This window comes from Meriones unguiculatus, chromosome 3 (assembly GCF_030254825.1).
Source record: "Meriones unguiculatus strain TT.TT164.6M chromosome 3, Bangor_MerUng_6.1, whole genome shotgun sequence".
NCBI lineage: Eukaryota > Metazoa > Chordata > Mammalia > Rodentia > Muridae > Meriones > Meriones unguiculatus.
This window is the reverse complement of record NC_083351.1, coordinates 163,105,177-163,120,402: the sequence shown is the minus strand read 5'-3', so window position 1 is coordinate 163,120,402 and position 15,226 is coordinate 163,105,177. Positions and strand designations below refer to the sequence as shown.

The 15,226-nt window shown below is 39.4% G+C and overlaps 1 protein-coding gene across 1 annotated transcript in view; it reads right to left on the bottom strand.

Annotated features, from left to right (window-relative positions):
- Positions 1–14,818, bottom strand: part of Npffr2 (neuropeptide FF receptor 2) — a 53,523-nt gene extending 38,705 nt beyond the window's left edge. Inside the window, exons 1-2 of the mRNA XM_021659808.2 lie at positions 14,710–14,818; positions 10,195–10,287 (exon numbers count right to left, since the gene is read on the bottom strand). The gene's annotated coding sequence lies outside the window, so the exon portion shown is untranslated. The remainder of the gene's footprint in view (positions 1–10,194; positions 10,288–14,709) is intronic.
- Positions 14,819–15,226: the final 408 nt, after the last annotated feature.

Sequence of the window (15,226 nt, the reverse complement as noted above, 5' to 3'; positions counted from 1 at the left end):
ACTTTAGCGGTTTGCAGTACAAAGAGCAATACTTGACACTGGCAAAACCTTTTTACAACCTTTATCTGGGAATTGCCTCCTACCCAAACTCTGCCTGTGAAAAACCTGAATTACCCCAGTGTCCCAAATGCTTATAGCAACTTTCAGTCATAATGATGCCAAGAACCTGTGTGCTCATATCCCACAGGCAACAAATCGCTTTTACTAGTTGGTGACACTAATGAAAAAGTGTCATCTTGATTATATGTTAAATGCACTTAACTCTACAACTGTAGGACCAGACTATAAGGTGTCTTCAGACACAATACTGAAGAAGTGAGATGCGATGCATCACAGACATTTTTTTTAATTGATTTGGTCCCTGAACTCTGAATTAATAAAGTTTAAATGTGTATAGAGTTAATCTTTGTCAAATTGATGAAATCTTAATTAGAGAATTCAACACAAGTAAAAGAATAAAAAATCCAAAAGTTTGGATTAAATCTCTTTCCTAAGCTTATTTACCAAGCGAATCATCTCCCCAGGTTCCTTTTTTGAATTTTTAACAAAATAGCCACCCTCAAAAAATTGCATTGCACTATAATCTTAGAATGATAAAAATTAATCCCACACTAAATAAATTGAAACCTGTGTGCTGCTTTTATGGAGATGCTAAGTTAAAACTCCAACTCTGCCTTGGAATTGAGTGCAAACCATTTCATTTGATAAATGTACTTTGGATCCTGTATCCCAACAACATTTCTGAAAGGACATACGCAGAATTCAGACTTCTATTTTGTAAAGTTTTATTCACTCTATTAGCTTATGTTCAAAATAATTCAATTAGGGTGTGCAATAGAGCACAAAAACTATTGAATACTGGTTTGAAATGTAGGTTTTTAAACTATTTGAACATAATAGTTCAAATAGAGAACTGTTTTCAACCTTAGAAATGTGCTCAAGTGAGTTGGCCCTGTGAATCTGTCATAATGTTTTTTTCAGAGGTTTTGGGAGAATAAAGACTTTCTTGTTTGATGCTACATTTATTGCACAGACTTTCTTAGACTTATTCCAATACAGGATTTTTCAAACATTGTGAACTGTAGTATCTGGCAATTTTATGAAGCAGAAAATACATCAAGTAGCTAAAGAAACTTGTCCTATTATGCTGGCTTTCACCAAGCCACATGGTCAACTTTATACATTGTATTGATAATCTACTGAATTTGGTAGAAAGATCAATTATATGTTCCTTCTAGCTCTAAAACTTTATAATAAAGCTAACAAAACTTAGGCATATTGACTGGATATTAACATAAAAGTTCTACTTTAAAAGGGCAATATAAGGAGAGATTAATTTCCTCACATTCTGGTTATATCATCAAATTATCATAAAGAAGTCTTGGCACTCACATCTTTTGGCACCACTCACTTCATTTAAATACAACTTTCTCTTCAAATAGTTGTTCCTAGGTAGTTGTAAATAGTTAATGTGATTTTTGCATACTTTAAGCAACTTGTTTATTTTCAGTTCTATTAGGTAATTGCTTCCTCTTGTGAAATGTAAATTTGATATGGATGAGGATCTACTGCAAATTGGCTCGATTAATAATTTTGGCAACTGTAATAGTCAAGAAAATGTAGTTACGTGTTTTAGGAATGAACCCTCCAGTTTTTTTTTAATAGGGCATAATTATAGAGAAATGCAGACCATGCAAATAAGAATTAAGACCCAAATTACTACCTCTAGAGAGAACACATTCCATACCCCTACTATTTCCATGGTGATAGAGCTTCAGGAAATCACCCTGTCTCTCCTCTGTGTCAAAGGGTGTGAGAGAAGAAACTCAACTTGAGCACTGGGACCATTGCTCTGTTCCCTTCTAAAGCCTTCTGATTATTAAGTACATTTACTCTCTAATCTAATCACTTACAAAAGGAAAAAGAACTCGGCATCTTCCTATAATTATGAGATCATGCAAGAAATTCTTACCAGTGGAGATAGTAAGACCTGGAGAGGATAGGAGCTCCACAAGTATAGCAACAGAACCAAACTATCTGGCCACAGGGGTCTTTTCTGAGACTGATACTCCAACCAAGGATCATTCAACTTAGAACCCCTGCACAGATGTAGCCCATGGCAACTCAGTCTCCAAGTGGGTTCCTTAGTAAAGGGAACAGGGACTGTCTCTGAACTGAACTCAGTGGCTAGATCTTTGACTGCCTCCCCTGGATGGGGGAGCAGCCTTGCCAACACAGAGGAGGACAATGCAGCCAGTTCAGATGGGACCTGATAAGCTAGAGTCAGATGGAAGGGGAGGAGGACCTCCTCTATCAGTGGACTTGGAGAGGGGCATAGGAGGAGATGAGGGAGGGAGAGTGGGATTGTGAGGGAATAAGGGAGGGGGCTACAGCTGGGATACAAACTGAATAAAGTATAATTAATATAAAAAATAAGAATTTAATTTTAAAAAGAGGTAACATAATTGCAAACCTCCTGCCCATAGCTCCCAGTACCACTTTCAATGGTAGTTTTATTAGCAGAAAAGTTGGCATTTTGAGGTTTCTGTACCTGTATCTTTCCTAAATGTATCTATCGTTGAGTAGTTCCAAAGTTGGGCAGTAGAAAGGATACAACTATTCATTTTAAGATACTGTATTATTCATATAGTAGATATGCATCTCTGAGTTTCATATTTATTCATTCATTAACTCACTCACTCATTCAGCATTTTTTTGCTATGAATTTGCCACAACATTCGAGCCCACTGACTTGCCTAAGGTTAACAGCCTTGCAAAAAGAGGCAATTACCCAAAGGACGGCGATCTACTTGACTGGTGAAACGAGAAAGTGAGGGGAAAGTATACTTAAAAGTTTTAATACAGACTTGCAGGGCTCATGAGAAAAGGTTAAGTCAAAGGACGAGTTAGATGGAGGCAGAATAAGAACGGGTTGGGAGGGAAGGTTAGTGAGGATTTTAAGCGTCTTCATGCATCAAGCTGGGCTTGGAGGAAGAAGCCTGGCAGAGTTCCACAGTGGCTACAGCCTGGCGATGGACAGATCACAGTGTGCTGAAAGGAAGGCTGGAATGTAGGTATTGACCAAATTGGGGTGGGGGGGAAGCCTTTTAAGTTGTTATAAGAAAATGGTAGTGTCCTATGTGCCATGGACTTGAAATTTGTACTAACAAGAGCCAAAATGTTGTTTATGGAAGTATTTTAATTCAGCACTTTTTGATTTGTTAGCAATGACATAGATGTCAGTTTGTGCTCAGACATAAGAAGTACTGAACTATTTAATTCTGTCATTAGTTGCAGTCTGTATTTCTAGTCTCAGATCTATCCAGTGTTAACTAGGCAACTACATTGTTGTCCTAGCAGTCTCTATAGATCACCATTATTTGACAATCCTTTAGCAACTGTTTTCACTCTGGTCCCCACTAAGATTCAGATATTTTGGTGGTGCTTTTGTAAGTGGGAGCCAATATGATTCTTAGATTAAAAAACCAAAGATCCCATGGCAAGGCCAAAGCAACCAGAGCCATCTTGCTCCCTTATAGTGCCTGTAAGATATGTACTTGAGTGGTTTGGGGAGTGATCTTAGTTTCTCCAGGTCATGAGTTCATGTAATTCCCTGGTCTTTAAATTTTAGATGGCCTTAAACTTGCTTTTCATCATTCTTGCCCCATCTCCGAGTCTGGAAGTACAGGTATGTATCATTTGTTTAAATTAAGCAGTTGAAAGGTAAAAATTTTGGAGGTTGGGCTGGAGAGATGGCTCATCACTGACCGCTCTTCCAGAGGTCCTAAGTTCAATTCCCAGCAACCACATGGAGGCTTACAACCATCTATAATGTGTTTTGATGCCCCCTTCTGGCGTGCAGGTGTACGAGCAGATAGAACACTCACATTAATGAAATAAATAATTAACTTTTTTTTTTAATTTTGAGGTTTTTCACACCAAAGAACATGCTTTTGATTATTAGTAAAAGTGACAGCTCTTTTATTAATATTTTAAAGCTTTTATTAGTAATTTTGTATTGGTACAGTCAATTCTCATTCTCAATAATAACACTAACTTTGAGTTCATTCTGTGTGACGTCTAGGCCATAGCTCTAAATGCTTTATGTGTATTAATTTCTTCTTTACTCAGTCTCTGAAAATATTATTATCCTCATGCTACAGAACAGAAGCAAATTGGGGGTTAAATAACCACCCTAAACCGAGCTATGAGGTAAGCCCTTCCAAGGATTTCCTACTCAGCCCAGACAGCACAGCAGCCTTTAGTGATGAGATGCAATGCTCATCCAGTAAAGCCACCATACAGGAAGTGTCCTTCCTTTAACTAGTCACTCTCATTATTCTGTTAGAAATAATGTTTTCTGGAGCATGTATGTCATATACAGTTTTACTCATCCAGTGTTAGTTTTCAAAATTCCACAGGGATCATACCAAGTAGGTTTAAGTGTGTTTCATGCTGTCACCAGAACTCAGCCAGCACAGACTTTCTAGAATTTCCCAACTCCACAGTGGTAATATTTTGTTTTAATTTAAGTATTTGGATGCTTTCCTCTCTTTTCATTTGGTCATTTGGTAATCAAAGAAGAACTAAATAGTAAAAATATGAAATGGCATGTTCTAATTACTTAGAAATTAGTAAGATTCTTTTTGATCAACCTTTGGCCAAATAAAACATCAAAAGAAAAAAAATAAAAATATTTAAAGGAATGAAAATGAGAACATTAAAGCTAAAGAAAATATGAAATATTTCTCTTACAATATGTGTAGTTTTAGGCTATGAATCATATTTTTAAAATAAATTTAATATTTATTTGAATACATTTGGAACCTAGCAGTGAATTGTAAAACATTATAAAACAGAGCTGAAGCTAATAATCTCGTAAAAAACACTTCTAGATAAAGATCTAAGTAGCTAAAAAGGCAAACACATATGTGAACATACATGTACCAATACACACATATGCACATGCTTGAGTTAACTGCTCCAGAGTCTGAACTACCCCAGAGTCTGAACTGCTCCAGAGTCTGAACTACCCCAGAGTCTTAACTGCTCCAGAGTCTGAACTACCCCAGAGTCTTAACTGCTCCAGAGTCTGAACTACTCCAGAGTCTGAACTACTCCAGAGTCTGAACTACCCCAGAGTCTGAACTACCCCAGAGTCTTAACTACTCCAGAGTCTGAACTACCCCAGAGTCTGAACTTGCAAAACAAATCTAGAAAACTGCACATCCAGTGAAAGTACATAACTCCTCTTAATCAACACTGACATCCCCAGTTGTATTTAAGCTAACTACATTGATCACAAAATATTTTGAATGTGTATAGCAAGTTATGGAAAAAGACAGCAAACAAATGGTGTATACATTATCAGAACAAATATAGGCAACAGGTAAAGAACAAAAAGTTATCAGAGAAGATAATCGACAGAAGAAATCAAGATTGTAGTTGTTAAATAAGACATGAGGGGAAGCTCAAAGATGAAAAGGTCTGTGACTCAAATTAATATAATGATGGTAAACAAAGTCATAGCACTGGTGTGTATTGGAATGTAAATAGCCTTACAATCTTCGGTAAACATGTCTGCTTGCATTACTTTGGAAGCAAAATGACAACATGCACTGAAATTTGGAAATAATTTCTGTTCCTTAGACTAATTATTTATAAATGAGTACATATCTATATATACCTGTTCAGTGACAAAACTAAACCAAATCAAAAACTTTCACAAAAAGTAAGTAGCGATCAGGCAGAGAATGGCTAAATGTATTATTCATCACTATTCATATTATAGACTAAGATACAGCTATACAAACCTGAAAGTGATCTACAAAGGTTGACATGAAAGCCTTTTAGAAGCTGGTGATAAGTAAGGAAACAAGCTTCTTCTTTGAATGGTATCAGTGCATTGTTACAGATATGCACAGTAGTCATTTTTGTACAAGTAGCTCTGAAAGCAGGAAAAGACAGAAAATAATAGAGCCCCGATGCTAATGTGCATTGCCTGTGATATGGAAGGAGAAAAAGATAAAGAAGCGAGTAGTAATAATTAAGAAAAAATAAATAACTTTAAAATAATGGGCTGACAAGATAGGTCAGTGGGTAAAGGTACTTGCTGCTGAGTCTGACGGAGTTTGATCTTGGGTACCCACATGGTAGAGAGAACCAGCTCCCACAAATTGTACCTGATCTCCATATGTATGCCATGGCATGCATATATGTGCATGCTCACACACACCCAAAATAAACTATACACCTACAGACACAATAGATATAGTTTTAAATTATTTTAAAGAAACATTCTATAATTTAAGCTTTTATACAAAATACATGTTATTTTAGCATACAATATTATTAAAGATGAACTTTGGGCAGAGTGCAGGGAATCTTATGAAAGAAGCAGGAGATAGTAAGACCAGGAGAGGACAGGAGCTCCAGAAGGAGACCAACAGAACCAAAAAGTCTGGACACAGGGGTCTTTTCTGAGACTGATACTCCAGCCAAGGACCACTCATAGAAATGGCCTGGAAGTCCTGCACAGAGGTAGCCTATGGTAGTTCAGTGTCCAAGTGGGTTCCATAGTAATGGGACAGGGACTGTCTCTGACATGAACTGATTGGCCTGCTCTTTGAGCACCTCCCACTGAGCGGGGAGCAGCCTTACCAGGCCACAGAGGAAGACAATGCAGTCACTCCTGATGAGACCTGATAGACTTGGGTCAGAAAGAAGGGGAATAGGACCTCCCTTATCAGTGGACTGGGAGAGGGACACAGATGGGGAAGAGGGAGGGTGGGATTGGGAGTGGAGGAGGGAGTGAGGTACAGGGGGGGGATACAAAGTGAATAAACCGTAATTAATAAAAATAATTTAAAAAAGAAAATTTATACCAATGAAAATAATGGAATAGACGAAGCATTACTAAAAGTCACTGCTGTAGCCATTTATATTTAACCTTTCTTAGAGCTCAGACTGCTTTTCTTTGTTCAGCATACACAGATACTACAGAACATACCCTAAGAGGGCATGATTAGTGATAAACAAACAGCTTCTTCAGATTCTTTTCCTCCACACAATGAAAAGAATGGATGTTAACTGGACATTTAACTGGGGTAGGGTTGATAGAAAGAAAGAAGGAAAAAAACCCAGAAAGGAAAGAAGCAGCCACCCTACGGCTGAAGTCTTAGCAACTGGCCTGGATGTGGGAGTGCAGAAGTGGCTAATGGAAAAAGGAGTACCATGCTTCAGGATGGCTGTTTGTTGAGTTGCTATTCTGCACCCCTCTAAGCAGTGAGGCCAGCCGTGGACATGAAAGCACACAGCTCATCTCTTGGGAGTCTAGAGTCTCACTTGGGAGAGCAAAACCAAAAACAAGTCAACACATTTTGGAGGCCGTTTCGATGATCTTTAGCCATCAGATAATACTGTGATAACCTTGGGTGAGAAGCAGATGCCGGAATTTTTTTGAGAGGTTCTGTGAGTTAGGTTTCCCAGGCAGAGAACACAGTGCATGCAAAAGTTTTAAGAAGAAATGACCTTGGTTTGACCCAGGATGAAAGGTACCACAAATATAAGAGGGCTACAGCTATGGACGGGTTCTGAGGTTGCAGGTCTTTGAATGCTGTGGTAGCACAGAGCCAGCACTGATTCTGCAGAACATTATGAACTGGAAGAGGTTACTAAAATCTCCATAATCAAACTATCCAGGAGTATAAGCTCAGTGTCAGTGTGCTTGGTTGAACCCTGGCTTCTCTGAGTTTCTTCAGTACAAGTTTCAACAGGCAAGCCCAAGGCTGCTGCTGTGCAAGGAAGCATGGGCTGCAGTGTTGGTAGGAAAAGATTTAAGGAACCTTTTCCACTTGAGGAAAATTGACTTTAAGGCATGAAGGAGAACCATGATAAAATGAAGTAAGAGGAAAGGCTGCCCAGAGACCAAAAAGAAAAAACTCCCCTGTAGACCTGTTGTAGATGGATTGATTCCAGATAAAACTACTGTTTTATGTCAGCAGTAAAGACTGCAAGGGAAATGCTCAGGGGGTGGTCCATTACACAGAGCATAGTTTCTTTACAAGGGGTCGGAGTGTGGACCCAGACAGAGCTCAAATACACTTTAGTGACAGCATGCAATAACCTAATGGAACTGAGATAAAAAGAAAACAGTAGAGAAATGTTAAAATATCAACTAAAAGATGTTTCTACCTTCGGGGAAAGTAGAAAAATTCTGAGAAATTTTGAGCGCTGAGGTCTCTCGTTTACTTGTTGACATTTAAGAAGGTGTTTGAGAGCAGTCTCTGAAAGCATAATCTGTCAAGTGTCCCTCACCATTCCCTAGGACACAGGAATCACAAGCTCATGAGCAAACTGTTAATTTTGAAAGTTTTCTCATTAAGTTTTTGTTCTCAGGGGGAAAAAAAAATCTCTACAACTATTAGATTTTCCTGGCTTTCTGCTGGGGATAAATTTCAGAGGTGTTCATCCCGTTTTTTAGCTTTCCTCTAAATAAACATTCCTTTACCTGGCATTAAAAGGAAAATTATTTAAACCAATTAAATTTATAGCGATTACTTGAGCAAAACAAAACAGCTCGAGTCATATAGTGCCTAGGCACCCTTGAGAAAGTTCCGGCCAAAGGCACCAGACAGTATTTGTAGGAAAATGGAAGTGAGGCACACATAGAAAGCAACCTCATTGGCTACAGCTTAGTCAATCAACCAGCTGATTGATTACAGCTAACCCGGTTGTTTAGCACAAACTCAATGGCATAGGACTTTCTGCAATCCGCCAAACCTGGTTAACTGTGATTAAACTTGACAACTTTTCTACTCTGTCGGGACTGTTGTATGTGTCCAGTTCACATCCAAGACTTCCCACAAAATATCAATACCGGACAATACGTAACAGCCTTCTGCACAAGGCTAAAGATTATCAACATGATCCAGAACAATTATTTTTCATTGTAGGAAAATCATGAGAGTACATATTCTCAGCCCCAACTTCCAGCCCAATCTCTCCTAGTGTGAGCTGGGGTGAGCGTTTGCAAACGCTGCACAGAGGAGTCTTTTGTTAGGAAGAATATCATTGAGATGTTTTAATTTCTTCTTAGACATAGTTTTCAATTGGAAATGCCTGGCATACAGAAAGCAGCACTTGGGTTACGAACTATAAGCTACTGTAAACTCTGTAGTATAGAATTTAAACACGGCTAGAATACATGAGTTCATTATCCTGGAACCTATCCTAAGAAACAGGTGTAGTTTGGCCAATCTTTAAAAACCTTCGTGTATTTGCCTAAGAAAAATTGTGTTTACATACAATCTCTAAAATCACAAGGCTCAAATGAGATCATAGACAAGAAGTTATTCCCTATAGTTGACTATTACTACTGCATTTGAGTTTTGGGCAATTGCTGTTTTTTGGTTTTTGTTGTTATTGTTGTTTTTCTGACCCTTGAGTGGGATTTGGGTGAAAGACGAGAGAGGACACATCAGCTCAAATGGGAAGTATGTTAGTCCAGACACAAAGCAGAGGCTGACACCAGGCCCCTTCTGTAGCTCAAGCAGAAAATAAGTAAGAGAGCGCCTTCATGATATTTAGAAACTAAAATCTTCGCTGGAAACATTTACTTATAGGAACTTTTTTTTTTTTAGACTGATATAGAGCACTTCTGTTTGCACCATTTTTCTTTTGGTTGCTCATGTGTGTGTGTTGTTTGCATTGTGCCCTTATTCCTGGTGGCCATTATTGATCCTATCTGGTTTGCTCAGAGGAAACAGAAGCTGACCTTGGTATGTGAAGCTCACTAAGACATATTTTCTCAGTTTTGCATGTCAGTGAAATACATTTAATTTGGGCTTTTGTGACTTGCCTTGGCTTTTTCATTTGTGGGAGGTGGGGGAGGAACTTTCGGTAAGCTGGTAAGAAATACACACTCAAACCACCTTTCTGGCTCACACCTTTCTGGAACCCAGTGCACACTGTACTAGCTAGTGACTGTCCTGGTCATGAGCCCCCTGTCTGTGCCTGTCCATTTTGTCACAGCCTAAGATCTCTTCAGCTTTGTCAGGAACTGGCTATTGGTAAAAGGCCACAGTGCACCTGACATGTACCAGAGGCTGCATCTAACACAGCCAGATGGATCACCCCATCAGCTCTTTCCAACAGACCGTGCTATAAAGAAACTAATGAATTTTAGGACCTTACCTAAGGGCACTTGACTGTTTGGTGGCAAGGCAAAGTCAAAGCAGCCTTCTCATTCTGGATTCTCTGCTCTTCTCCATAGGAAGCCAGGGATTTCTAAAGAATGAAAAGGTTGTAGTGGTCTGATTCGAACATCCTTGTGGGTTTAAACAGCGTTAGAGACAGCAAGAGACTTGCTTGGGGCAGAAAGCCAATGGGGGGGTGCAATGTCTGTGACTGAAATAAGAGCTTGTCTCTACCTTTGGAAGAGTGTGCTTCAGACTCTACAAGGCACATAAAGGACATGGAAAGCTATCTACTGTGACGACCACCGCAAACCATGGCAGGGACAGTATTCCTAGCTGCTCTTTAGTTTATTAGTGAGGGATTTCTTAGACCCTTAATATTCGGTTTCAGGACAACCGAAAAAAAAATTCTCTCAAGAGCCGGTTTTTATTCCACAATGCTAGAGTTGCAAACGCAAAGACAAACAGAAACAAAAGGTGTTAGAGACCAGCTCCAGTGCACAGAGTAAACCAAGGCAGGATGGTGATGACCAGCTGGGGGCTGGTGTTTCTCTCTGTCATTTAACTCTTAATTTTTCAGGCTGGTAGCCTTGCTATTTGGGGCTCTCTATACATAGTTTCTATATATATATATATATATATATATATATATATATATATATATATTCACTTTAACTCTCATGGGCTACTACTGGTTTACAAAATCTTCTAAAGGAAAAGAGAGGTAGCAGGGAAATGAACCCTGAACTTTTAGATTCAGGGTTTGAAGCTTAATTGGTTGAGCTATTCAGGTCTTCTGGTTTTTTGTTTTTGTTTTTGTTTCTGCCACCAAAACAGCTCTCTGGCTAAAAAGTTTTATTGTTCAACAGCAGAAGGTCTTAATCAGACTGGGTAGCTCTCTTAATTCAGAGTACAAGTAGCTGCAGCCCTGACAGTTTCTTGCTGTAAATACAAGGGGTTGTAAAAGGAAAAACCTCAGTTCCTTTTAACTTGATGGCTCAGCAGTGATCAGCGGCTTGCTGGAAGCTAGCATCCTAATTAAGAAGGGTGAGAAAACACTCCGGACTGCTTATCGCTTATTAAACATAACACAACACATTTAGAAACATGCAAAAACATACGCACGTTTGACAGACAGAGCAAGCAGATCTTTACAAACCTCACACACACACATGCACACATACAAACAGTAAACAAAACAAGGGAGCTCCCAAATACACCATACGTCCACATATATGTAAAGATACAGATGTAACTATAAACATACACATATATACATGCATAGGGACAATATATACAAACAATTAAACAGACAGACGCAGTTTTTTGGATGAAGTGGGTGGCCTCAACAAATGTTTAAGTCTGTCTTGGGTTTTTATACAATCTAATACAAAGGTTCTCTCTGTGTGAAAAAATTACCTCATTCAAAATTAGATATAATAGTTACATAAAAAGGGAGTTACAGTACAACGGTTGATCCTATTATCTAACTGGATACTTTGTTTTATTTTAAGTTTAAAGCAGTGGTTTTTATCTAGTATGCTCATTATGAGGTCAAAGCAGTTTTATCTTTCTTATTTCAAATGTGCATTATGTATTCAAAGCAGATTTTTTTTTTATGTCAAGGTTTTTCTAAGGAACAGGTATCTGTCTTGTCTTAAATAAGTAACAATTTGTTCTTTGTTTCTATATTCTTATGGTCTTTCTTATCATGGTGTACACCTGGGCCTTATCCTTGGACTAAACCTAGAATGAATGTATCTCTTTGATTATTAATTTGTTTCAGTCTTGTCTTCCTTTCTGGTATAATTCACACGGAGGCTCACGGAGCTCCTGTTACACGGCAGGAAGGTTTTCAAATTACTTGAATCAAGTCAGAAATTCTTTAAAATCATCATCGGGGTTATGAAATCATCAATTTGTTTAAACAGCACTCTGTCATAAAGATACATCTTCAAAATAATCTGCAGGAAATCTACCTGACAAAGTGAAGCAATAAGCAGTGAGAATCTCTGCCATGCCAGATATATGAGACAAGCATGGAGAGGCAGTGTAGCAACAATAAGCCGTCTTGAGGCAAAATCCTTGGGGCCTAAACCAAGGCTACACCCATTCATCAGCCTTGCAAAAACAAGTGGGCCACCTCCAAAAAGCTCACTTGCTTGCTTCTGCCAATCCAGCATTACTCCCAGCAATCAGCCATTATTACCAAATTAATACTAAGCATGGAATTCTCCAGAGGGCAATCCATCAAGATTACCAACACACCATATACAAGAGTAAAGAATATGAAATCCTATTTGGTGTTTTTAAATGTGAGCAACAGTGTTCATCCAAAATCAGTTCCCCCTCTCACTAACAGAGTGTGCTACAAAATGAACACTTGCTGGTTTATGAAGCTTTGAGGAATCAATCTCTTAGTCTGTGTCTGAGATACAGATGGAGAGCCTTAATGCAGAACAGAGACGTTTGCAAGCTTACGCCTGAGCCCCCACTGCAGAGCACAAGTGCTATAACAACTGCAGCAAATGCAGCAAGTCTTCCAGGCACAAACCGTTTTCCAGCTTCCAGTGTGATTGCATCTGGTGAACCTGTACCTGCATACTCTGCAGTTTTGACATCTGTGGAAGATAGAACTGCCGAACAGTGTTATAAACTAAACTACAAGCCAAAAGAATCATAAACATAGATTTCTGTTGTACACACTTGTAAATTCTTCCCAGTATATTTGCAAAATGCAAAGAATCCTGGAGAAAATAGGTGAAGGAAAAGCAATAGGAACTTCAAATACTTCTGAAGTTGCCTAGTGACATGAAAAGGGGAGTATGGCAGACATATAGGATTAAATGGTGTGGATTTGAAGGAAAATGACAAGAACGGGGGATAATGGTATTTGAGTAATACATAGGTTATTGGTAAACAATTTCTGGGACCTGTTTCAGATTAATAGCTAAGTTTGAATATTAACATGTGCCTTTAAAGGTAATGGAGTGGGCAGTAACATCGATGTTTAATTGAGCCAGGCCGTCTGCAACAGCTCTCACGAGGCAAACCTGATTCTTCATGCTGTTACCACTTAACATTGCCATAGATCCATACTAGCTTCGAAGGTCACCAACAACCAGACGCCTAGAGGCCAGCGTAAGAGCATTCGATTGAAATGCAGCAAAACCAACTTCCAATGCCATTAATCTTACCCAACCTATTTTAAATTGGGATTCCAGCCAAAAACAAAAAATACATCCTTCACAGCTCATAACACATTGACTTTTTCATCCTTTCTCCTCTCATCGGTTGAAAATGATTTCGATATGTGATGGAAAGAGAATCTGGGTATCTGGTTCAGAGAAATTTGAATACTTTGACTAAAAAGAAACCCTTTCTTCGTTCATGTTGTGTTAGTAATGTTTAAAATAAATGCTGAATATATTGCCAACCCGGCTGGGAAGGAAATGGGAAGTAAATGTATTTTTTTTTTCTTGATTTGTAGTTCTAGCTACAGGAGATAATTTTCCTCTTCTTCAGCACCAGACTCCTCAATGTCCCAGGGCTACACCCGCAACAACCCGCTGTTCTGACACAAAAGAAATCTCAATGGCCGAATATGGTAGTGCAACACTCTGGAAGGCAGAGGCAGGTGGATCTCTATGAGTTTGAGGCCAGCCTGGTCTACAAAGTGAGTCCAAGGCTAGGCAGAGAAACCCTGTCTTGAAAAACAAACAGCAATAAAAAGAAGAAAGAGAAGAAAGAAAGAAAGAAAGAAAGAAGAAGAAGGAAGAGAGAGAGAAAAAGAAAGAAAAAGAGAAAGAAGAAAAGAGAGAGGAAAGAAAGAAGAAGAAGGAAGGAGGGAAGGAAGGAAGGAAGAGAGAGAGAGAAAAAGAGAAGAAAAGAGAGAGAAAAGAAAGAAAAAGAGAGAGAGAGAGAAAGAAAGAAAGAAAGAAAGAAAGAAAGAAAGAAAGAAAGAAAGAAAGAAAGAAAGAAAGAAAGAAAGAAAACCCCACCTTCAGTGTCTTCACTGAGGGCTGGTGTTGTCCTGCCCACATTTTAGTCTCTCTTAGCAACCCCTGACACACTGGACCAAGCCTGGTCCACAAAGACCATTGCTAAGCATCATGCTGGGTGAAGCAAGCACGAAAGGACCTGTATAGGAAACTTTCGCTAACCTCTCCAAGGAGAGCAGCTTACCTTCTTAAGGCGATTTAACAAAGTTACCGGTGTTCACCTGGAGAGCGGTTGGGGGACTTTGAGGGCGAGAAAGCAATGCCATCCTAGCCAGGTCTCTGTGCAGGGAAGAGTGAGATGCCCACTAGGCGGAGCAGCGCAGCTAAGTACCTAGAGCAACCAACCTCCCGCCTGGGGCTAGACCAAAGCTCCTGGAACTAACCACAGCTCAGGGAGCCCGAAGACTCTAGGAAAAGATCAAGAGTAAAACTGCAGAATCCAAGCTACTTTGTGTCACCGACTCCCTCGGTGACCCTGGGAATCCCACCCACTCCAAGAGCCCAGCCCTCACCTGCTTATGGCCAAGGGCGGCGTCCTAGCCGAATTGAAAGCCAAAGCCAGTCAGGAGCTTCAGGAGCGTGAGCAACTTCCCTCTCTGCAGCGGGACTGGCTCTGTGGGCTCTGCGCTCTCCTCTCCTGCTCAAGACATCATTCTCCCCGGCTGCAGCAGCCTGTTACTAGTTACTGACAGAGCTATTCACAGCCTGCTAAGGGGCGTCTGGGTGGCATGCGAATTCTGATTACCACCTCCTGAATCATTGATGGCTTGGCTCAAAATCCTGGGCAATCTTTTAAACTTCTATGCTTCTGTTTCCTTCTGCTGCAAAATAGAAACGGTGATGAAATAGAATGAATAGAATGAAATAGAATAGAAATAGAATGAAATGGTTATGATCGCAGTTAGTAGAGACTTTAAAAATTAAGTGGGTAGCCACGTGGAAGTATGCCAGAATGGTCTTGCCTGGTACATACTCAGCATTTGTTAATTTGTAAGTTTGTTAATTCTCATAACAGTGAAACTACAAAAT